The 24,950-nt window shown below is 50.7% G+C and overlaps 1 protein-coding gene and 1 long non-coding RNA gene across 5 annotated transcripts in view; one reads left to right on the top strand and one right to left on the bottom strand.

Annotated features, from left to right (window-relative positions):
• FSTL4 (follistatin like 4) overlaps nucleotides 1–24,950 on the top strand; it is a 412,351-nt gene that overhangs the window by 325,523 nt on the left and 61,878 nt on the right. The window lies entirely within an intron of this gene.
• LOC141407065 (uncharacterized) lies at nucleotides 21,096–22,305 on the bottom strand. The gene is made up of 2 exons (XR_012414072.1): nucleotides 22,235–22,305; nucleotides 21,096–21,381 (listed from the first exon to the last, which is right to left on the bottom strand). It is a non-coding gene; the product is annotated as an uncharacterized lncRNA (long non-coding RNA).

The following is a 24,950-nucleotide window of genomic DNA, read 5'->3' as shown; positions in this document are numbered from 1 at the left end:
ACTGGGCAGGCTGCTAGCATTTGATGGTGAACAAAGCCAGTTGTGGTTCCTGCCCTTGGAGAACTTACAGTTCTGGGGAGAAAGATAGGAAAACAGTGGCAATCTGCTCTAGATAGGGTAGTTATGGGTAGGGCACCTGTCGGAGAATGTAAAGGAAGAGACAGGGAGGTGAGAGGAACTAGCCAGATATCTAGGAGTCTAGGAGCCCTGGAGACAGGGAGGAGCTTACTGTAGTTGAAGGCTGGAGGCAGGCCAGTGTGGCTGGAGCGTGGTAGGCCAGGGAAGCTGTAAGGGAGGCCATCACAAAAGGAGGGTGGTCTTTACTCTGCATTCAGTGGCTACCCTGTGGCTCTGAGTGGGCCTTGGTTTTGGAGGATGTGTGTTCCCAGGCTCTGTGCTGAGCCCCTGGCAAAACACCAGGAGCAGAACCAGGCAGTTGAGGGGAGCCTTCCAGTCATGGGCAGTATCTTGGAGACCTGCTTTGGGGCTGAGGACTTGGTGCTGCCACATTTTGAGAGCAGTTTTCAGAGCAGCTTGGGGATGACTTTTATGCCTCATCTGCACACCCTGGCCTAGTCCATGTCCCAAATGGCATCAGTCTTAACTGGGAATAACTCAGCTCACAAATATTTATGCCTGGGCTGAGGCGGCGAGCTCTGTGCTAAGTGCAGCGGGTTTGAGTGGGCCAACTGAGCCTGCAATCTGCCATTTCAAGGTCTCTCCCCTCATCCCATCCCCATGCCCACCTGCCACTTGCCACCTGAACTCACGTCCATGTAATGTGGCTGTGATTGGCACTGAAATGATTGGCCGGGGTCACAGCAGGTGGCCACATTGAGGCCTAGAGGGTGCTAGAGGTTGATTTGCTCCCTGAATGCACTAAAGGACCTTCCATGGGTTTCCTAGGGCTGATATGAGAGCTGATCACACAGTGGCTTTAAACCACTGTGTGCTCTCACCAGTGTGCTCTCACTAGTTGGGAGGCCAGAACTCAGAAATTAAGGTGCTAGCAGGACCACACTCCCTTCACAGGCTCCAGGCCCTTGCCTCTTCCACTTCTGGTGGCTCCTGATATTCCTCAGCCTGCAGCAACGTAACTCCAGTGTCTGCCTCCATCTTCACAGGGCCTCCTTTGTCCTCCATGTCTTCTCCTCGTCTCTTGAGGACACCAGTAACTGGATTCAAGCCCACAGTAAATCCAGGATGATTTCATCTCAAGATCCTTAAGTAATTATATCTGCAAAGATCCTATTTTCCAATCAGGTCACATTCTGAGGTTCTGATAGACATGAATTTGGTGAGAGGTTGGGGACACTACTCAACCCACCATAGGCCCCAAGGAGGATGCCCCTGCCACATGACCCTGCCTCATGCCCTGACTCGGGTCTCATAGGCCTGCCAGCCCTGTGACCCCTCCACCCCACCTGACCACTCTGATCCTGTGGCTTCCACCCACCCCGTGTTCACATTCCCCTTGGACCATCCTAGGAGATGTGTGCACATGGCCAACCCAGACTTAGCCTGCATCTCCTTGCCAGGCTCCTGGGCCCCACCTGTTGACAACAGTCTAAGGCAGCAGGCCCAAACATTTTTGGCACCAGGGACTGGTTTCCTGGAAGACTGTCTTTCCACAGACTGGGAGTTGGGGGCGGGGAACAGAGATGGTTTCGGGATGAAACTGTTCCACCTCAGATCATCAGGCATTAGATTCTCATAAGAAGCGCATAACCTAAATCCCCCACATGCACAGTTTACTATAGGGTTCGTGCTCCTTTGAGAATCTAACGCTGCTGCTGATCTGACAGGAGGCAGAACTCAGTGCCCGCCACTCACCTCCTGCTCTGCGGCCCGGCTCCTAACAGGCCATGGACCATCCATGACCTAGAGATTAAGAAGCCCTGGTCTAGGGCACTAGACGTACAGAGAACACACAGTCAGTTCAAAAGAACTTCTCTATAGAAACTGACATTCTTTTGCACCAACCCCCAGCTTCACAGCAGCATTTGAGTTGCAACCACACAGTATAAGCCTACTGAGCAGGGCTGGCAAGGGGCTGGGGCCTCCCAGTACAGGGCGGGCAAAACACATGTGCAGCTACCTCTTCAGCTACTCAGGTCCAGGAAGGCTGTTACTGCCCTGTATACCTGAGGCTACCTTGCCATCTGGGCCTTAGTTGATTCATCTGTGGGAGGAGCAGGGGATCAGATTGTCTTGAAGGGTTCATGCCTGCCTAATATCTTGATCTGAAGCAAGAAATGCCCCTGCATAGCTGTGAAGAAGTGGCTGGTGTTTTCTAGATGACAGTGGCCTGCAGACCTGTCGGAACCCTCTCTAGGGAGGGACATGTCCATCTGAGCTCAGCTCCTAGGGTACAGTGTTCCACTGAGGTCTTCCTTGTACCTCTCATGTCACCCAAGAGGTTTCCTGATGCCACCTCACCTGATATGGCCTTCCAGGACAGGCAGGAGACCAGGTCTCAGCTCCCTTAGACTGTATTGCAGGGAAAAAGTCATCACTAAGACACACCCAACTTCTGAGAGAGCAGGAAGCATATGCTGGTATCAGCCCTGACAGAACATGGGAAAGAAAGTTCCAGCACAGACAGAGCCCTGCTGGGAGGTGGGACTCCTGAAAATGGAAGGGCTGTCTGTGTGGCTGGAAGACAAATAGGATTTGGGAACACAAGCCAAGACTGCAGCCAAGGTGTGGCAGAGGGCCTGGGGAGCTGAGAGAGTTACATAGGGCTTCACAAGACCCCTTTGCTCCAAACACACATGCCACATGGGACCCCAGAGCTCTGGGGAGGCGGGCCTCTGGACAGGATGCCTGGCCCTCCTATAGACTGGCCATTCTTGCAGGCTGTCATGGAACCTCTCTGCTTCTGAATGTCACTGTGTCAGCCCAGCAGCACTTTGTACAAGCCATGAGACCAGTCACCTCTGATGTGCTGGGGGTGATCCTGGGAGCACCCATGCAAATCTCTTAAGGTCCGTGGGGTTAGTTTTCCCACCTGTGAATTAGGCTCACCTTCCTGCTGTTGTGGTGAGGGCCGCATGTTCTAGGCCATGGGACTGAGCTCAGAGGAGCACACAGCTCTGGTCACAGGAATGGACAGAGGGTGATGAAACCCCTTGTTGTGTGGCATCTTTGCTATGAGGCCCCCGCCTACCCCAGACTGGCTGTTCTTTATATTTCGCTGAATTCACGTCAGCACCAAGTGTCCCTGGCATGAACCCCCAATAACAGCTCAGAAGAGGGCCTCCTCCTACATCATGCCAGTGGGGAAGAAAGCCTGGAGCCCCAGGATCCCCCAGAGTCAGCCCCACTCATGAGGCTGCTTTACCCAGAGCAGCAGGGGCCACCCCAAGGGGCAAGTCAGGTGTAGGAGGACCCCAGCCTTTCTGCAGGCTCCTCCCAGGACTTGCCTAGGGACAGAGAGATGGGAGCTGATGGGGAATAGCAATACATTCTTTCCTCTGTAAAGATTTTATGTGCTGTTTAGCCCTTTGTTTTCTATGATAATATTTCCGTCATTTTTTAGATCATAAGTAGAGTGTAGCATACATAGAAAAGTGCACAGCTCAATGAAGCAGACAAGAGCATGCTGTGCAGCCACTGTCCCCATGAGAAATGCAGCACTGCCAGCACCTCAGACACCCCGCTTCCTGCCCGCGCCCAATCCCCATACCCGTCTTCCTACCTGACACAATTATCATCACACTTTTCTTTTCTTTTTTTTTTTTTTTTTTTTTGAGACCGAGTCTTGCTCTTTCGCCCAGGCTGGAGTGCAATGGCACAATCTTGGCTTGTGCAAGCCTCCACCTCTCAGGTGCAAGCAATTCTGCCTAAGCCTCCCAAGTAGCTGGCTAATTTATTTTTTCATTTTTAGTAGAGACGGGGTTTCGCCATGTTGGCCAGGCTGAGGTCACCTGACCTGACCTCAGGTGATCCACCCACCTTGGCCTCCCAAAGTGCTGGAATTATAGGCGTGAGCCACTACTCCCAGCCTATTATCCTGTCTTTCTAATACCACAGAGTAATTTTGCCTATGTTTGAACTTTATATCAATGGACTCATACAGAATGACCTCTGTGTGCCTGGCTGCTTGCTTCAAACTATGTCTGTGAGATTTGCCTATTGTCACTTCATCTATAGCAGGAGTTTGTTCCTTTTCATTGATGATAATATTCTGTTGTAAGAATATGCCACCTGGGTTCATGTACCGGGATGTTTCCAGTTTGGGAAAATTATAAATAATGGTCCCACAAATGTTCTTGTGCAAGCCTTTGGTATGCATTTCTGTCGGAAATCTATCTCTTGGCATCAAATTGCTGGTGGAGAATATGCACAGAGTAACAAGATATGGATGCCTGGTTTTAAACATGCTCCTGTTATAAGAAAGAGTACACACTTAACCATGGTGGGGAGTGGGGAGGGATGGCCTTTGGCCCCAAGGTACCCATTCAGGGCCAGCTTGGGACACAGTCTTGAGGGGTCATTACTATTTCCCCCACCATGGCCTTCAGCCCCTGGGTGTTCCTACAGGGCCCTACCTGCCTTTGGGTCAGGGACACTCTTCAAGAATTTGCCATAAGGCTAAGGGCTCCCTGGGCCAAGGCAAAGGAATGTAGGGCAGCAGCCAGGAGGGAGGCCAGGGCCTTGCCATCCCCAGCCTGCAGACAGCCACCTGCTCAGAGGAGCCTGCTACACGTGCCCTCCCTCTCCACTGGGATCCAGCACAGGCCCCAAGCCAGCCAGGACAGCCCTGCTGGCAACCAGCTGAGGACAGGATTGTGAGCACCCTCTATGGCTTCCACCCTGGGGGACAAGAGATGTATTTCCCTCCTTAAGGAATGTGCAGACCCCACTTAAACGGGAAACACTGTGATTGCTCTCTGTTGACTTGAGTTATATTTAGTATAATGTTACTTAAATATGTACAAACATAAAACCAGGTACACGTTTCTTATGTGGAGAGCTCTCTCAACAGCCATAAAGCTAAAACAAATTTATAAATGAAATAAAAGCAAACTGCAAAACCAATAAACTTCAAATTAACAACATTAATTTAATGGGACAGTGTTATTGTTTTCCTGAAACTAAGTCAGCGCTCACGGCTGACTCTGGGGCAGCCTGCTGCTGTTCTCCGGGGTTTGCTGCTAACTTGCCATGTGCTGCCTAATGACTCAACTCTCCCACTGCTTCTTTCTCCACTCAGCCCACTTCAAAACCTTCATTCCCACAGTCTCCTTAGCTCTTTAAGCCTTGGTTTGCTCATCTGTGAAATGGAGAGAGTATTCGTATGTATTTTGTTGTGAGAATTAAACCAGTTGATGCAATGCAGCCTCCTGGCTTGAGACATGCGTAGTCACACAGGGGTCCACACTCAGAAGGGGCCCATGCTTGCTTTAATGCTCTGCTGTCGATATCTTGAAATTCTTTTTTTTTTTTTTTTTTTAAGACAGAGTTTTGTTCTTGTTGCCCAGGCTGGAGTGCAGTGGCACAAACTTGGCTCACTGGAACCTCTGCCTTACAGGGTCAAGTGATTCTCCTGCCTCAGCCTCCCAAGTAGCTGGGATTACAGGCGCACACCACCACGCCCAGCTAATTTCTGTATTTTTAGTAGAGACAGGGTTTCACCATGTTGGTCAGGCTGGTCTCAAACTCCTGCCTCAGATGATCTGCCTGCCTGGGCCTCCCAAAATGCTGGGATTACAAGCATGATCCACTGTGCCTGGCCACATCTTGAAATTCTTATAATTTTTTTTTTAAGACAGTCTCCCTCGGTCACCCAGGCTGGAGTGCAGTGATACAATCTCAGCTCGTTGCAACCTCCATTTCCCGGGTTCAAGTGATTCTCCTGTCTCAGCCTCCCAAGTACCTGTGATTACAAGTGTGCACCACCAAGCCCAGCAATTTTTTTTTATTTTTAGTAGAGACAGGGTTTTACCATGTTGGCCAGGCTGGTCTCAAACTCCTGACCTCAAGTGATCCACCCGCCTCGGCCTCCTAAAGTGGTGGGATTACAGGCATGAGCCACTGTGTCCAGCCTAAATTCTTATAATTTTTTAAACAAAGGGAACTGCGTTTTTATATTACACAAGGCCCTGTAAATTATGTAGCAGGTCTTATGCATGGAACAGAGTCAGGTATACAGTTGGCACCAAATAACTGTTAGCAGCTATTACTGCTACCTTGTCCTAGTTACTAAGTGCAGTTTCTTTGCGATGTTTTGCTCTGAAGACAGTTTTATCTTCCCATTATTTAATAGGGGTTGGAGAGGCCACTTCATGTGTGTAATTGTATTTGACTAATTCTTGGAGTTGAGTGTGTGCTTTGGAGCGAGGACCGCCGTGTTGATGGAAGGATTAGCTTTCTGGGTCACGTGGGCAGGCTGAGCACACCACCCCACCAGAGCCCTCTCACTCAGGACCAGCCCCCCAGGCTTCAGACCTGTGTCTCTTAGGCTGACATTCCAACGGGGCCAGGCAGAATGCTGGTGTCTTCTTGAGACCTCTTAAATAGGTGGTCAGAGTTTAAGTTAACAGGTTATGAAGTTGAAGACAGTTGAATGGATGAGAAGCTCAGACAGAGTTGCTAATTTAATTTTCCTTTTTTATTGCTATTCTCAAAAAAAAAAAGCACAGATTGCCCTTTTTCTGAGAATGAGATATTAATAAGCATGGCACTTTGCAAAAGTAGAGAAGGGTATTAAGATTTTGCAAGGTCTCTGTATTTGTCCCTGACTTCTCAAGGCTCCTCTGCTGGCCCAGGTAGGACACAGGCCCAGGGGATTAACTGCTTAAAGTTCCAGGAAATGGGAACCACCTTTGACTGCTGTCACCAGACTCAAGTATTAAATAACATCCCTGCTTGCCCAGAGGACTTCCCTGCAAGTGACTCCATCAGCCCCAGCCACCGCCCTGGCCGTGTTGAGAGTTTGCCGAAGAAAAATGAACACTTAGGCCTCAAAGTGCAGGCATTAATATCCCAAATGTCTTCATCATGGAAGACTTTGTTCCCCAAGGAGAGTAAATCTTTCCTTGTGGGACTCAGCAGGCTAAGGACAAAGCTGACTCTCTGAGCTCAGTCATCAGGCTAGTCCCCTGCTGGAGGCGCAGAAGGGACCTCCCCTGTGTGTCGGCACCTCCTGCATGCCCTGACTCATGCCTGGGGGAAGGACGGTGGAGTGAAAGGTGGATATGGACCCTCCCTGGACAGAGCTCCCTGTTGTCCCTGGAGTGGGTTACTCCTTCCTCTACCTGCAAAACTAGGTTTCCGTTCAGCTACACAAAGGCCTGTGAACACGGATACGTGGTCACAAGCATCTTTACAGCTATTTCTTTCCACCAGCCTGGGGCCTGCTGGGTTCCTGCAACCTCAGGGTAAGACAAACCTCAGAGGTCATCAGTAGCCAGTATCCACTGTTCTGCACCCCTTGGGAGAACCTCCAAGCACAGGGCTGCCAACTTCTTCAGGAAGATCCCCCAGGTAACCCTGACCCCAAGTAGCTCCCTCCTCCATTAAGAGGAGCCACAGGCCCAGGTAAGCCACAGCCACAGGCCACACGGGGCCCCAGGCCTGAGGACTCTAGAGCTGAGTCTCCAACATGGCTATGTTACAAATCCTAGCTATGTGTGGCTGCTGAGCACCTGAAATTAGGCTGGTCCAAATTGAGATGTTAAGTATAAAATACACACCAGATTTTAAAGCCTTCTGTGGAAAATGAAGGTAAATGTCTCATTAACTAATTTTTACATTGATTTTATGTTAAAATAATAGTTTAGATATTATTACATTACTATCAGCTGTTTCTTCTTTTTACGTGGCTACAAGAAATGTAAATCACATATTTACATTACGTGGCTTGCATTGCCATACCATTGGACAGCACTTCTCTGGAGAGAACAGAGGAAGTATCACAAGAGTCAAACAGAAAGTCAGAACGGTGATAAGGCACTAACCTCTCCCCACGCCCAGCGCTGGCCCCCAGCACATGCAACTCTGGCCCTTGATGGCCCAATCCGTCCTCCTCCTGCAGGGGATGGGAAACCCTGGCAAGAAGCTCCCAGAAGGGGAACTGAAGGGCTGTTCTATGACAAATGTTATCAGCATCAGAAAGTCAAACTGGGTGTCAGGGGCCACCTGAGAATTACAAGTCCTGACAGATGGCCCAAGTTTTCATCTTCTCTTCTGAGTTTTAGTACAAAATCCAGAGAAACAGTTATAGATCTGTTGCCACATCAATGCCTACGAACATTCACCACTCGCGATGCTGCCTTTAGTGCTAACACAGCGCACTCATTTACAGACTAATAAAATCGGAAGAGTTATTATTCCTTTAAAACGCAGACATATCTGGGGTATCCACTTAACGACGCATATGGAATAAATTACTTTTGGATGACACTTTTTAATTGAATTGAACTAACAGCTTAGTAATATGTTGCAATAAGAAGAATATTAGGATGATTAAAAGATCTAAAAACTCTTGCGAAATTAAATGATTAAACGTAATGCTGAGTAAATGAACAAGCCCGTGTATATTAATCAGTTGTGGGCCTCCAGAAGCCGTCGTGTAACTAAATGCACATCACGGCCCTGCACGCGCGTGCCTCTTCTCTTCCTCCACGCCGGCTTTCCATCATGCCCTCCTTACCGCCACGCTGGGCAAACTGCTTTTTCCACAGATAAACAATGCGTTAAGAATGCAGTGAGTGTAAGTGTTACAAGAGCTATTGCTTCTTGGCAAACACTCATTCCTTTGGTTGTGAGCTTCGAGAAATGGCCGTGTCATTAATTTTCAGTCCCTGTTTTTAACTGAAATGAAACTTTAAGGCGCAAAAATTAATAGAATTCTGGCTTCCGTTCTGATTGTAGGAATTGACATTCCTGGCGCATTCCCCTTGTTGAGATGTCTCCTGTTTCCCATTAACCCACTCACCTCACTGTGTTTTAATTTCCCTGGGACTGTTGAGTCCCGTGCGTCGGTCTTAGGAAGCAGGGGGTGGGAAAGTCATGTTGGGAGAAAGTATCAATTCCAAAGCCCGCCCCCCGTCAAAGCTGGCTGCTCTTCAGGGTGGAGGAGGAACAGCAGCTCCGTTGAGGTCTCAGGAAGGCATCCCCTGCATCCCTCCCTCCCTCTACCACTGGCCATGCCACCCAGCACCGTGCAGGTGCCTTTTGTATGACCTAGAAAACTGATTAACTTCCTTACACAATTCATCCCCCGCCTGCTCAGAGATAACCCAGGTAATTTCTTTTCTGATTGTATAAATCTTTCATACCCAAGTCACAGTCATAATTAGTTACATAAAAATTCAGGTTACGACTTAGGCTGTTATTAGGAACATGAAAACAGTGAAAAGTTTTGTCTCGCTCACTCTCTAATAAAAACTCTCAAGGTCTCTGTTACTGAGAACAGAAGGGACTTGGTATCTCATTAAGGCTAAAATTCAATTCAGAACAGAATCTCACTAGCTGGGCTTGATGCTGGGGCGGTGGGGGGCGGGAAAGCCTAGCCACTCCTGGCAGGAAGTTTATAGCAGGTCTGTGCTCTCCACACCCTGTACGTGTCATGGCCTTCCCTCGGCTGGGCTGAGAATCTGTGCTTCCAAAACCAATGCCGCAAGAAGCCCAGCAGAGGCATCTTCTCAAATGAAAATATATTCCCCAAACCAAAGTGCTGACCAAACCCATCTTGCAGCACATCCCATTGGAAAACAACACAGTGGAATTCCATTAAGCCGATGGCTCCTATAGAACAAGTCAGCTTTCTGAAACGTCCCAGATAAAGCACTGCAATTGTCTCAATGGCTTAATGTAATCACCTACCAGGGGCACTAGATTCATCTTCCCCAATTGGGCAAATTAAGAGCCATCGAAAGGAATCACATTCCCACAGTTACCCAGGAGACTGAGAGGGCCCTTCAAGGCGGGCAAGGGTTAGCAGAGCCTCTTCCCACTGCACCCACTTCCCTCTGTCTGGCCCAACTCAGGCCTGGAAGGTGAGCTCAGGAAGCAGCTATAACTGAACTCCAAGTTACAGGGGAAGATGCACCTCAGAGAGCCAAATGTTCGAGCTCCGAGGATGGGGGTAAAGTTGTTCAAAGGCTTCCAGTCCTGAAGACCGAGGCCCATTGTGAGTTATTACACTCGTCCTTTCTAGATGGCACAGTGGGTCGTGACTATGCAACCCTAGACCCAGCAGTTGGAGTAGTTCTGGGCCTTGGATAATGTGGGGGTAATCATACAGCTGTGGGGCAGAAGAGCATAGAGTGGGGGTGACCTGCCCTTTACAAAATCCTAGCCCCCGCATTGTCATCTGAGATGCAAGAGTCAGACCCTCACCTCAGCAGCTCTCATTCCTCACTTTCCTGCAGGGCAGAAATGCTGAAAACATTCATTTGTCAAAACTTTGAAAGCCGCAGGACTGAGCCAACAAGGAGAGAAACAATCAGGACTTTGTCATCAGAGGAGGCGGACTGCCCCCATGTCCTATCAAATTTAGTCCAGAATATATTTTGCCATTATTGTAACTATGCCCTTCAGCTGCCACGCCGTTTCAGGAATGGAGCGCTAATACATTCTGTGGCACAGTCTCTTTATGGGGAGGACAGGATCCCAGTGCCCCTTGACAGAGAGAGAATAATAGCATAATGCAACAGAACATTTTTGAAATGCTAATGCACGCTCCCCGCAACTTAATTTTATTTTTTTCTTATTGGCTTTTTTATATGACATTTCACAGTCCTGTAGCCTCAATAGCTAGATCTGCATCGTAAAAATGACACCACGGTGATTTAAGGAGGAGAGTCCATCAGAGTGAAATGGACGGTGTGCTTTTAAAGTATCAGTTTAGCACCTCTTACCTGGGGTCAATGTTCATTTTCAATACATCATTAAAGCATCCCGTTAAATCACTTGGAGAGTGGCTGTGCTCTTCTTCCCCAGTCCCAGGTTGGATTATGGAGATAATGAAGTGGAACCCTGCAGGAAGGGCCATGGTAGGCACACATACTTTATTGAGTTAGAGGCTACCAGGTAAGGTTGACCTGAATTAAAGAAACTGGAGAGGAAAGGAGAGAGAGAAGCAGAGCAGGTGTGTGGGCATGGAGGCTTCCATCGGAACTGGGTAGGCAGCAACAGATGCCGTCAAATTCGAGACCTCCTCTCTAAGCTTTACAAGCACAGTGTTCACCAAACCCATATTCATAAGGGTCCGAGCTGCAGTGAAGTCTGCAGTCAGCAACCCAGTGAGATGAGAGAGGACACATCGATGTGCCTGGTAGAACTTTCCAGACCCCAACCAAAGTGAGCTCAAAGGCAAATGGGATTAACAGTTCCAGCACCCCTTACATGGAGCAGGCAAAGGACCACCTCTATTGAGGGCTTGGGCCAGAGCATTGGGCTGATTGAAAAACCCCAGAACCCAAGTGAGCATGAGTTCCTAAGAACATATCCTTCAAGTCCAGCTGCCTCTGCGTGGCTGTCGTTAGACCCTGAGACAGGGATGTTCCTCAGGGCTTTCTTTCTTTTGGAATATATTTTGTTTCAAAGTAATACATGCTAATTGTACACTACTGCACATAAGAAGTTGAAAGATAATCCCTCCCAAATCCCACTGCTGTCTTATCCCCCATCTCACGCCCCATGGATAAATTCCATTGGCAATTTGCTTGGACCCACGCAGGCTTTCTTTCCTGCATGTACAAACACCACACAGGTATTTTTGTGACCTGGAATCAGACTCCACACATTGTTTTGCAACTTGCTTTTCTCATTTAAAACCATTTCAGGTCAGTACAAATAGATTTGCCTGGCTCTTTCAAATTCTATTTGAAACCAAAACATAATAACCAATCCCCTGATGATGGATATTCAGGTTGTTCTTAGTTTTTCACTAGATAATATTGCAATTGGCATCATTGGTCACAGATATCTTTGCACATCTGTGCAAGTATACCATTGGATACCTTCACTAGAGGCTTCCTGAGGGGCCTGATTTTGCAGGTGCCTGGCAACTCTTCCAAAAGTGACCGGCTCTTATCTCCATGTCTTATTGTTTCCGAAGTTAGGAAAAATGTCTTATTGTTTCCGAAGTTAGGAAAAATGAAACAAGCCACTCCCTCCTCCCTGTCACGGGATGAGCAGGAAGGCAGCTGAGGTTTGCACTTAGAATGTGTTCCTGCGGAAGCCGGGCTACCAAGACAAATGAGCCGGGCCTCCACCACCTCCCATTTGACCTGCAAAGGCCTCAGAGCTCCGCAGGACTCCACAGTCACCCGGGAACTCAAATGCACATTAGCCCAACTTTTCAAACAGCGCCCATGTAGGGGGGTAGTGACTTGTCTCACTCAAAGTAGGGGACAGCACACAGGTCAGGGGGCGTTGGAGCCCTGGGAGTCAGCATAAAATTCTCCATCATGTGGTGTGAGAAGGCACAGACCAAAGTTGACCAGACCCAAAGTGTTCTGTGCTGTAACCTGATGATCTGGGAGCTTGGGCGACAACAGAGGAAGCTCCCAGGGAGGGGAATCCAGCCTCCACTTTTGGTGAAAAGAGTGCTCATGCTAAAGCCTAGTGAGTGGGTTTATCAGTTCTGTTCTGATTACGTGATGTCTCTGGCACCTAGGTTTTCCAAGTGAACTCCCTTTAAAAGCTTGAGGTGTGACCAGCTGGGTTTTTTAGAAACTACTACATAATAGCTAACACTTTATTTGAGCCCATTAGTTTTGGCATTTTTTAAGGTAAAATTTCGGTTAGATGGCTGATGCTAGTGAAAGCAAATTCCTCCAGAGTCAGTGGCAGACACAGCTCCTCAGTGATACTGTTCATTTCTGCCCAGCCTGAATGTGTGGTTCACGCGCCTTCTAAACACAGCCCTTCTTGCCCCAGCCAAGCCAGTGAAATGTGGAGGTCGGGAGAGTTTGCCTCCTGTGTCTCATGACCTTCTTCCTGTTCTCTGGAGCCTGACCTCTGCCCCAAGCAAACCACACTTCCCCGATTTGGAACCTATCTAGCAGTCTCTTCTGCCTGTGTGTTAATGACTGACAGCATGGCAGGTGGTTCCTTCCCAGGTGTGTCTCAGTTTCTGAAACAAATCTTCAGTGATGGACTCGGGCATCCACTGGCAGGAGAGCAACACCAAGTCCCCGCTTTAGCAAGGGCACTGCAGGACCACTGTGGCCATGGTGCTTCGCTTGCTCTGATCAGCCTGGGCATCAGGGGAGAGGATCCACTTGAGACCTGGGGCAAATTGCTTCACCTTATTCAGCCTCAGCCTCTTCATCTGTGAGATGGGCAGATGCTCCTCACCCAGCCTCCTTGTGGGGCTTATGCAGCTGTGGATACGAGTGTGCTTTGTGAAAAATGGGTTGTCTTTATTGCCCCTGCCTGTTTAACCCCAGCCCCAGGCCCTCTCATAGGTGTCGGGGCCTTCCTAAGCCAGGGCTCAGGGAGAGGCCCTCACAGCGCCATGAAAACACAGTCTGCAGCTTTCAGGTGGCAGGTGCTGGATGTGTCCCGTGCCCGCCTCCTCACCACCCCCCACCAGAATCCTGCACCTCCTCCTCCCAGACCCCATCTCCTCCCTTTTCTTCCCCTATCCCCAGAACCTGTTGAATCAACATCACCCAGTTTTTCCTACTACTGTTCTTCCTCCTGGGAAAAGTGGTTCTGAGACATGGGATCAGGAAGACTCCAGGTGTGGAGACACAGCACAGGAGCCCACCCTGCCCAGCTGGCAGGCCAGACTCTCCACCTGTGTGATTTTGGGGACCTCTGTGCTCTCAGAAGGCACTGGGGGCAGCAGCACACGCATCCCTTTCTGGTTCCCATGGGGGCGATCCAGAAACATCAGGACCCTCCCAAAGCTGAGGACACCGAGTGAGGAGCCAGGGACAAAGGGGAAGCTGTGGTCACTGCTCCAGACCTCCACTGCCCAGGCTTCCCTCTGAGCAGGGCAGCAGAGGCTGCTTCAGCTGCTGCAGGCTGACCAAGAGGGGGTCCTAGGCCTGATCCAGCTTTCCCAGCTCCCAGGACACCAGGCAAGCAGAGGACAGGTGTGGAGACACAGGTGTCCTTTACCATCTGCTGCCACGGACTCCCCCACTCCTTAGTCAGTGAGGGACTGGGCAGATCTAGGCAGCTGCCTCACCTGCCTCTCACAGAGGGACAGAGGCATCCCGAAGCCCAGGTTCTGCTGAAATGCAGCGATTTGCTCCACAGCATTCCTGGCTCACGCCTTCTCTCCGAGCCCATGGGGACAGCAGCCCTGGGGAAGGGTGGAGAGGCAGGAGCCGGGCATAGCCTTGGCCTCAGCCGGGAGAGAGCCAAGCCTCCTTCCGAACCACATGCATTTTAATAGGCAGATTTCACTGACAACTGCCCTGCATGTACAGGGAGCTCATTAAACCAGAGTGTTGTTTCAGGACAGCACAAAGCTGTTCTGCCCACAACTTCCTAATCCGTCCGTAGAAGCTGCCAGGAGAAAGGAAACTCATTTTCAGCTCCCAAGGTCAGGACCTTGAAAATAGTCAGCAGCCATGTTGGGTGTGCGTGCTGTGGTCTGTGTACCCTGGGTTTGCCCACAGGGGCCCCCACACCTGGGCTCTGCTCTCTGCATGCACAGAGCTGTCTGGCCAGTGCTGGCTGGGCTCACGGTGTCCAGAGAGGGAATCATGGGAGTGCTCGGGCTCAGGCGGTGGGATTCGGGGCTGCCAGCTGTGTAGTCATGGTGCGCTCACGCTTAGCGAGGGCTCAGGCACTCCATTGTGGGCCTGGGTGGGGACAAGATGACCAGGACGTGTAGGGCTGCCACCAGCCTCTAGGGAGAGTACATTTTGGTTGGAGCCATTCGACAATCCCCCATCATGTAGGTGGTAGGCTGTGAAGTCCCAACCGCTCAGCACAGCAAAATGAGGCCCCTGGGAGAGGGCCCCTACCTCGGTGCTGGGCAGCATGCCCGGTGCATCAGCTGAGCTCAGTGCAGCCCCCGTGTGTCATCTGTGTAGCCCCTGAGGCCTTCCCCTCACCCACAAGTGTACCTCATGACTGGGGGTGTGAGGTGCCTGCTGTGGGGCGTGGAAAACCAGGGTGCCAGGACCCCTGCCCCTCTCCCTGCTGCCTGCCATGGCCCAAGCATCTTGAGACCCTCACTGCTCCTCAGCCTTCCTTTGCCCTTCAGTGCATACAGTACCCGTTTTCCTCCTCCTCTCCAGTTGGCAAGCATGGCTCCTTCACTCAGCTAATGTCTGTTGGGGTTGGCTGAGCACCAGGCCCCGTGCAAGGCACTGAGGAGGTGTGGAAGCCAGGCAGAGATCGTTCCTGCCACTCAACCACACCTACCCCTCACCCCGCCCTGTGTGCCCCACCAGGTGCTGCTTTCTCAGCTGATGCCTCCCCATGCCTCCCATTTACCTGGCCTCCACAGAACATGGCACAAAACCCAGCTCAGGGCACCCTGATAGGCTGTGATCCTAACACGAGGTGCGAGAGGAAGGTGTGAGTGAGGGGCTGCCAGGGAAGACTCAAGAAGGTGCTAAGCCAGCTCACACTTGAGGTCTCCAGGCTGTCCCAGGTGTCAGGGTGCATGTCCAGGACATGGCCTGCAAGCAGGAGCCCTTTGGAGAGCCTCTGCCTGTGGCTATGGGAGTGGAGGAGAGGCCAAGCTGAAAGGCTTGGGAAGCAGAAGGTGCTCAGACTCAAGGACTGGAGGGCAGGACCTGAAGGAGCCAGAAAGGATGATGAGGCTGGGTCTGGGAAGGCGGAACTGGTTGGGGAGATGAAGGAGGGATGGGAAGGATGATGAGGCTGAGCCTGGGAAAGTGGAACTGGCAGGGGAGATAAGGGAGGGATGGGACAAGTCACCCAGGGTGGATGTCCTGTGGACATAGAGGACAAGGTCCAACAGAGCTAGGCTGGCCCAGCTGGGAATGCCAGGGGTCAGACTGCTGTGGCTTTTCTCAGAGGCCACCCGGGGATGGCTCCCAGCAGAAACTCATCTCCAGGGTATGGTGAGCAGCTGCGTGGATGGATACATTTCACACTGGTGACTGCTTTCCAATCACGCCGTATTTGTTTTCCCCAAGAGGGCCATGTTGGGATCTGAAACAGTAACTCTGCCCTCCTGAAGCACCCCGGATTTAGCAGAAGGAGCCAGTGGCCACCGATGGCTCCCGGGGCTTTATGGGGACTGCTGGGCTGGCCCCTGGGCTGCAGACAGGCCGTGCTGTGCAGCATCTGTGGAGCTGAGGGCAAGTGGAGGCTTCCTGGTGTCAGGATCATTTTCCCACCCCAGATAGTTTGGATGCTTGTCCCCTCCAAATCTCATGTTGAAATGAGATGCCCAGTGTTGGAGGTGGGGCCGGGTGGGAGGTGACTGAGTCATGGGGGCGGACCCCTCATGAATGGCCAAGCACTATCCCCTTGGTGATAAGTGAGTTCTCAGTTCACGGGAGAGCTGGTTGTTGAAAGGAGACTGGCTCTTCCTCCTCTCTGTCTTGCTCTCACTCTCTCTTCACCTTCCCCACGAACATAAGCTTGCTGAGGCCTCATCAGAAGCCAAGACGATGCTGGTGCTATGCTTGTATAGCCTGCAGAACCGTGAGCCAATTAAGCCTTTTTTCTTTATATATTACCCAGCCTTAGATATTTCTTTATAGCAATGCAAGAACGGACTGATGGACCACCCTAGCCTTCTCAAGACCTCTGCAGATGAAGGCTCAGGTGGACCTGGAGAGGTTGGGGGAGACCAAAAACAGCCGGGACCTGGGAGGGGAACACACCTGGTTGCCGTCAGTTGATCTTTCCTGAGCACGAGTGAGTTTCTCAGAACCCTTTCCTTCTTGATGGGCCAGAGTGGAGAAGGGGAGGTGAGACTGAGAGGGGCCCTCTTGGCACAGTTGGGGTTACGGGTGGGCTGAAAGGACCACCTCGTAAGGGCACTCCTGGCAGCCAGATGTCAGCACAAAGCAGGGTACATGGGTGAAACTGGGGTTTCCAGGGATAGAGAAGGAGGGAGCAGGGCAGTGCTAGCCATGGGGTATCTGTGTGGTTTCTTTATGTGATTCATGTTTATAAAGGAGCCACAGTCTCGCCTCCCAAGAACCCAGAGGATGGTTTTATCCCAAACACTTCTGAGGCTTTTGAACCTGAATGTGATCCAGTTTTTACAATGTGCAAAAGAGAAACTGAGCCCAACATGGGCTGTAGACCTCATGATGCAGGAGCTATTTGTTAGGATGCAGACTTCTGCTCAGGCTGTGCGTGTGGCCCCTCCACCCAGGGCACTGGGACCCCTGCAGTGGCCCTGCCTGTGTGAGCCTGTTCAGTTCTAACAGTGAAATCATCAGCACCACAACCACAAACAAACCACACGAGATCAAGAGAAATCAGTCTTCTGTTGCCGGGGAGTATAAATGGGGCAAGGGACAGTCGCGACAGCACTTATTCCTGGGGGCTTCCCCTGCCCCCTCCCTAGCCTGGCTGGGTGGGTTGTGGGAGAATGAGCAGAGGCACCATGTCTAAGTCTTAAATCACCTTTCACTAACTTGTTAGCTATGTGAGGATGAGATCCAGATTTTTTTCCTTGAATTTATCATTGTCCCCCTCTCCCTCCAACCCGAGTGCATTGAAATGGGGTCCTAAGAAGAAAAAAGTGAGCTGGAATCCCCCCCGGGGCACTGGTCCTGCCACAGTACCTCTCTGGACCTCCGCTTTCACATCCCCACATGGACAGGCCTGTCAGTGGCATCAGGTCCAGGATGACCAGCCCTGCAGGGATGCTGGGGGAGGGGCAACCTGTGGAGCATCTACCAGCCTGTGGGTCCCTAGTGGGAGGGGGAGTGACTCCCCTGCATTCAGAGTACAGGCCAATTCTCCAAAATCCAGCCCACCACATGGCAAATTGTCAAAAGATGCTTTTTCAAACATTTAGTTTCACCCCTACCTTTGTGATCATTGAAATTTATTTTTGTGGGTTTGTGTCCTGCTCCACCCCTGCCCCAGCGGCCCCAGACAGGCATCCTCACTGGATGCAGGGCAGTCACCACACCTGTGCCACCTCCAGAGGCAGGGTGGGGTAAGGGCAGGGCAGAGGTGTCACTAAAGCCTGGAACTTTCACACTGACTTTCGGCTGCCCAGTTTGAGTTGAGACGACCTGGGCGTATTTGCATAGTTCTGAGCTCCTCTGTGAGGTGGTGCCCTCCCTGGTGGCCAGCGATGGGGGAAGGCCCAGGACATTTGGAGAGTGGCTGGCAGTTCCACTTGTGTCTAGCTCAGTGTGAGTTGTGGGAGATGAGGCTGGAAACCAGGTGCTAGCAGGCCTTCAGTGCCAGGCAGAGGAGCCCGCTCCCTCCGAGACAATGTGGGGGAAGGGGCCTAGGAGGTGGTGCCACACAGGCTCACCCCATGGTCAGCATTCCCAGGGAAGAGGCCACCTCCTGCCACCAAATGCTGAGGTCCCTACTGGAAGCAGCACAGAAGGGATGAAGAGAAAAGTGTGGCTTCAGAGGAGTGGGAGGGTACCTGGCTGTAATTTTTAAGATGGGGAGAGTAGATGAGATTTTGGTTCATTCATCCCTAAAATGGACCGTTCACTCAGCCAGCTGGCAGCCTCTGCCTGTGCCTCCTAAAGCAAGTGCCACATCAGGGCTGCTGAGAAGCAATTTGCCATGGGTCAAGATGTGGAGATTTCCAAACTGACAGATGGCGGAGGAGTCTTTGGAGAGGAAACAGGAGGCATTTTTCTTACCAAGACCTGTCCTTGGACAAAGCATACATGGCATGATAGGGTTCTCACTGAAAGATAATTTAAAGAACCTACTCAAGACGAAGAGAGAGAGAAACGTCCCATATAAGGGAAAGAGATTTCTCACATCCCAGTACTTTAAAACTTTGCTGCCACGCCTCTGCCTAACACAGAAAAGGTTTTGGCAAAGGCAAAGGAATTGGTTTTATGTCACAGTGATAACGGTGGTGACACCCACTCTTCTGAGTCTCCCTCCCAGTCAGCTGCCTGCACTGAGACCCGCCACCACCAGGAGCGGCAGGTGGGCCAGCCAAGCCTGGTGTCTGCGGGAGAGTTGATAGCCACACCCCTGGGCAAGGTTTGGCCTTGTCCAGCTCAGATGAGGAATGACAGGCGGCCTCCTCAGAGTGTAACCACCAAGACATGGGTGAGTTAGGACAGGGACGTATCCACACAGGCGATCTCCCCTGCCTAGGGCAGGGCAGTGGGTGGGCAGCCACTCCCAACACACGAAAGATAAGTATTTATTTTAAGGGTGTGCAAGCCACATTTTCCTTGCTAGCATTGTGGTTATTAATATATAGCACAGTTCTCAACAGTGCCACTATTGATATTTGGAGCCGTTTAATTCTTTGTCATGGAGACTGTTCTGTGCATTTTGGGCTGTTCCACAGCATCCTCAGGCTGTGTCCACCAGATGCCAGTAAGAAACCACCCCCTCCCCCAAGTTGCGACAACCAAAAATACCTCCAGTCTTTACCAAATGTCTCTTGAGAAAACTTGCTTTGTGTTGAGAAGCACTAATGTATACCAAATGGGTTTTACCCAATCTTTCCACCATTGGGTCCAGTTTCCCACATCCCCATTATACTCCAGGCTCTGCCCACCTTCTATCACACTGCACAAGGTCTCTGCCCCATCAGAGGCTGGGCCACCACTCAGGCTCCATGCCCCTGCCTCACCCACTCAGAGACTTTTCTTCTGAAATTCTCCCTCGCTATCCGATCACTCCCACTAGCATACAAACACAACACCTTAAAAACGTAACAACCCACTCTCCTTGACCTTCTGTCTACCATCCCGTTTCTCTGCTCTGCGTCATGACAAAACCCTTCTAAAGAATGCCTCTTCACCTTCTCACCTCCCGTTCTCTGTCCAACCCATTCCAAAGATGGCTTCACTCCCCAGGGCTTTAATGAAACATGAGAGGCCCCAAATGACCTCTGTGTTGCCAAGCGCATGGCCAAATCTCACTCCTCATCCACCTGGAGCTCTCGGCCACACTGGGCACAAGTGACCCACACCCTCCTTGGCCCTTCCTTCTGCAGCCCTACCCTCCTCACTGGCCCCTGCCCATCCGCTCACCTCTAAACACTGGAGGTCCCAGAAACTGCACCCTTAGATCTCTCCTCACTCCACACTCTCTCCCCAGGGATCTCATGTGATCCTGTGTTTCTAAGTATTACTTATGCATCAATGAATTTCAAGGTTGCATGCCTAGCCTAGGCCAGTCTCCTGAGCCCCAAACTCCCATATCCAACTGATTACCCCCTCAGCCCACCTCCCATGGTTAAAGACAGAACCCTGCATCTCAGCTGAAATGTCTATCCTAACCCTCAGTCTTTCAGCAAATGGAACCATCACCCACACAGTTTTTCAGGCCAAAAACCCAGTGTTCATTCTGGATTCCTCCCTTTCCCTCAATCTCCCCATCCAGTCAAGCCTGTTGGCCCCTCTTCCAGCAGGTGGCCCGATCAGTCCGCCCCCAGCACCTGCTCTCAGAGCCATGCTCGGTCCGGAGCGCCATGCCTGGGTGGCAGCCTCCTCTATCATCCACCCCCCAACACCCAAACCAATAGAGTGCTGTCCAACACCCTCACCCCTCCCTCCCTCCTGACAGAACCTGTTTGCCCACCTCCCCCCACAGCCACCAACGTCCTGGTGCCAGTCAGGGTGGTTTTGCCACAGTTGTTTAGGAGTGATGTGGCACAGATCTGGCCAATGAACCTGAGGGGAAGTCGGCTGGGAAGTTTTGGGAGAAGTTTCTTTGTTTTGTGAACTTAAAAAAAAAAATCACACAAGTGTCAATTTAGAAAAGGAGACTTTCTTTCTTATAAAGGATTACAGCCTGCAAGGTGGCCATCCCGCGGGCTGGGCAGTGCAGAAAAGACCAGAGACAGGCGTTTAGAAGAAGGGGTTGGGGTTGGAGCTTTATGCTGAATGTGGTTGGCCAAGTAGACATATTCTACAGGTTACGGGAGGAGCTGTGGATATTTAGGAAGGTGGTCCTGGTGCATGTGTATGTATGTACAAACATGCATGTAACATATGACCCATTTTCACTTTGGGGTGGAAAATTAACATTTAACTCTATTACAGTTAGGCTCCATAGGTGAAAGGGTCTTTTCAGGATGTGAAGGCACTCAAGTGTGCAGCCTGTGTAAACCAGCCAGGATCAGTCCAGGGGCAGTGGTCTTCTTATCAGGAGAAGGTCACTGAAATCAGTCTCTTGTCCAGTCGAAGCTGTAGTTGTGACTTGCGGAACAGGGGCTGGGGCAGTGAGTCGGCCTCCAGGGGAGCTGCAGTTGTTCCAGCATTGCTTATCTCAAGGCCAGAGCTTGTTTAGCCACTGGAGGAAAGGAAAAGCCTCGTGGCAGGTAGAGCGCAGTTTATTCAAGCATAGGGGTGCGAGACTTAACCCTTGCCTGGCATGGCTTTGTGTCCCATTTATAATTTGGTATTTTATTACCACAAAGAGTCTGTTCTGGCACTGGGTTTTGTTTGGTTTTTTTTGGTTTTTTTTGTTTTCTTTTTTGAGACTGGATCTCACTCTGCTGTTGCCCAGGTTGGAGTCCAGTGGCGCAATCTCAGCTCACTACAACCTGCACCTTCTGGGCTCAAGCGATCCTCCCACCTCAGCCTCCTGAGTAGTCTGGGACTACAGGCACTCACCACCATGCCCAGCTAATTATTTGTATTTTTTGTAGAGGTGGAGTTTCGTCATGCTGCCCAGGCAGGCCTTGAACTCCTGAGCTCAAGTGATCTGCCTGCCTCAGCCTCCCAAAGTGCTAGGATTACAGGTACGTGCTACCACGTCCAGCTAATTTTTGTATTTTTAGTAGAGACGGAGTTTCACCATGTTGGCCAGGCTGGTCTCAAACTCCTGACCTCAATGATCCACCCACCTCAGCCTCCCAAAGTGCTGGGATTCCAGGCATGAGCACCGCGCCTGGCCTGTCACTCTCATGAGCTCTGTTTTAACATGAATGCTGGTCCATTGTTGTGTCTAAACTGCAAAACAGAGTGGATATAACAAGGCATGTCCAACCTTTGTTGCCTTCATGGCTGGGAACTCAGTTTTTAAGAGTTTTCTGGGGTCCTCTTGGCTAAGAGGGGGTCCATTCATTTGGTGGGTATCTTAGGATTTTATTTTTGTTTATAGTTCTTAAAACTCACATCCTCTCCACCAGATGTGTACCTACCTGTGATGCCTCCACCTGTTTGTAGGCCTCCCAGTAACCCCGACGGGCATCAAGGCAGCGTACTGAGGACTGCAGGGCAGAAAAGAGAGAGCCTGAGGCTTTGGTCACATTCTGGGACCATGGAATTCACCTGCCCAGAAAACATGCACTGGGGCCTTCTCGTGATGGAGATAGTTGAATTTCCAAATTAGCCAGCCCCATTTCCAGTCAGGATTTTCTGTTAATGCAGCTGAAGACCATCTCAACCAATACACAGATGGTCTTTAAAGGTGTAAATCAGACCATTTTAGTATCCTGCATAGAATCCTACAACAGCTTGTAAGAAAATCAAACACAGACTCCTCACCAGACCACAGGCCCCGCCAGCCCTCCCAACATCTCCAGCCTCCTTTCTTACCACTGCACTCAGAGGGCTTCCTTACTCCACGTCTCCGCTTTCTGCTCGTGCCCGCAGTGTCATCAGTTGGAGAGGGATGAGGCTTTTCCAAACCCCGCTCCTGAACCCCTCTGCCAAAGTCTAAACCAGGCCATCAGGGGCCAGTGCCCCTGCCCTTCCAACAATTGGGCTCAGCTGAACTCCCTACCCAGGTTACTAAATATTCAGCAAACAAGCTGTAAGAGCTTCTCAGGTGAGCCCTGAAACCAGGATACCAGGAGTCTCCCATAGTGAGGAGCAGAGTCTGATCACGGCTCCTCCTGGACCAGGAGGTAGAGGACGGAGGTCCCTGGGAGCCATGCGTAGAGAGGGGCTAGGAGGCTGTGAGCAATGTTTCCTTTACAAAAAGAAGGCAGCAGGAGCCCCGTGGTCCCTGGGAGCAGCAGAGCTGATAGCTGGCACAGGAACCCCTCATCAGGAGTTCATCAGCACCATGGCACACTCGGGAAATTGGAATCGAAAACAAATACACTGATGTAAACTGTTCAAAATGGTCTGCAGATGCCTGTTTACAAAACACAGCCATGACTGAGCGTTCTCAGGAGACTGGATAATTAAACAGAAAACAAGTTATATTTATTCATGTTCTTTCAGGACGCAGTAGCTTCTCCCCTTCCTGCATGTGAAGCACAGTCCCCCATTTGGAGAGGGCACAGCCTGTGCTGTGGGGTGGAAATGGTGAAGGGATGCAGTAGGGGAGGCTCTGTGTCTGCCTCCTGCTGCTGGAGCGGCCCGCCGTACACAGTCCAACCCCAGGAAACTTGGGAGGACAGGGACCCGGATGATAAAGACTTGCATCTATTCTGCTTCCTTAGAGGAGGGTTTTTAATAACAAGAATGCCACAGTTTAGAAATCATCGTCAAATCACATTCACTGGAGGAGGCCAAGAAAGTGATCCCAAATTACATTTCAAATCAAATGCCTTGGGAGGGTTAGGGGGTTATCATCAAGACAAAGATGGGACCTCAAGGTTGTGTGGGGTCCCTGGACCTCCCCTCCCAGCCTGCTTCATCACAGGAAATCACACCATATTATGCAAGAGGATCAAGTCAGGAACACGGGAGTCATTCCTGACACTCTCTTTTCTCCCCACCCCATACAAACTATTTCCCAGCCCTGTCCCTTCCTCTTCATCTCCACAGTCACCACCCGTCTCTCTCCTGAACCACCACCTTGGCCTCCTAAATGGTCCCCCTGCATTTTTTTCGTCTCTCCCACCAGTCCGTTATTCACACAACAGCCACAGCGTCCTTCAGCATGCAAATCATGTCACATCCCTGATGGACTTAAAATCCTGATTGTGAGCCGAGATCGCACCGCTGCACTCCAGCCTGGGTGACAGAGCGAGACTCCTAAAAAAAAAAGAAATCCTTCTGATCACTTTTCATTCCCTTAAATTAAAGTCATCAGTCCTTACCTTGCTCTGCCCACTCCAACTGGCTATTTCCTGCCCCTGACCGCATCTGTGCCACATGCCCTTGCCTTGTGCCCTGTGTTTCAGCCGCACCGGTCTGTTTCAGCTCCCAGAGCACTCGAAGCCGCCACCCTGCCTCAAGGTTTTTGTATGGGCTGTTTTCTCTAACTAGAATATCCTTGCTCCCATTCTTGTCTTGGCTGGTTTCTTCTCATTTTAAAGATCTTCATTTAAATATTCCTTACTCAAAGAGGCTTCCCCCACCACCGCCACCACCACCACCACCTCACACACACACACATCTTCATAGCCCTCCCCTGCTACTCTCTTGGTGTTCTCTCATCTTGTTCTTTCTATCCATAATGCTTATTGTACTGTGTAATTTGTTTACACGTTCTCTGCCAGCCCATCTGAGACACCCCCTACCCCCAGCCCTTGCTCCCTCAGGCCAGCAGTTTGGACACTGTAGCAACAGATACAGCTGTGGGGTGAAGGAGGTGTACACAGGGTGTTCTGGGAATTGGAGCCAAAGTTGGATCTACTCTTGTTAGAACATTCTCAGAAGGTTCCTGACCTGGGTGACTTGGCTTCTCAAAAGTTTCTTTCCCATTTCCTTATGACTTCTTCAGTGGAAATACGTTAACTGGTATTTCTTTCCCTCCTGAGGGGGGTGTGTTATGTAATTAACACCAGCTGCTATAGATATCCCAAAATCTCAGTAGTGTAATACAGTAAAGACTGGTTTCCCATCCTCATCATGTCTGATGGGGTCAGGCAGCTCTCCCTCAACAGTGACTAGACCGTGTTCTTCACTCTCATCAAATGCATGACCACACAGCCTCCAAAGGCGGGGAGGGGAGAGCAT

The sequence above is a fragment of the Macaca fascicularis genome, chromosome 6, assembly GCF_037993035.2.
Source record: "Macaca fascicularis isolate 582-1 chromosome 6, T2T-MFA8v1.1".
In the NCBI taxonomy this organism is placed as follows: domain Eukaryota; kingdom Metazoa; phylum Chordata; class Mammalia; order Primates; family Cercopithecidae; genus Macaca; species Macaca fascicularis.
Note: the sequence above shows the minus strand (reverse complement) of the source record. Positions and strands in the feature narration are given on the sequence as shown.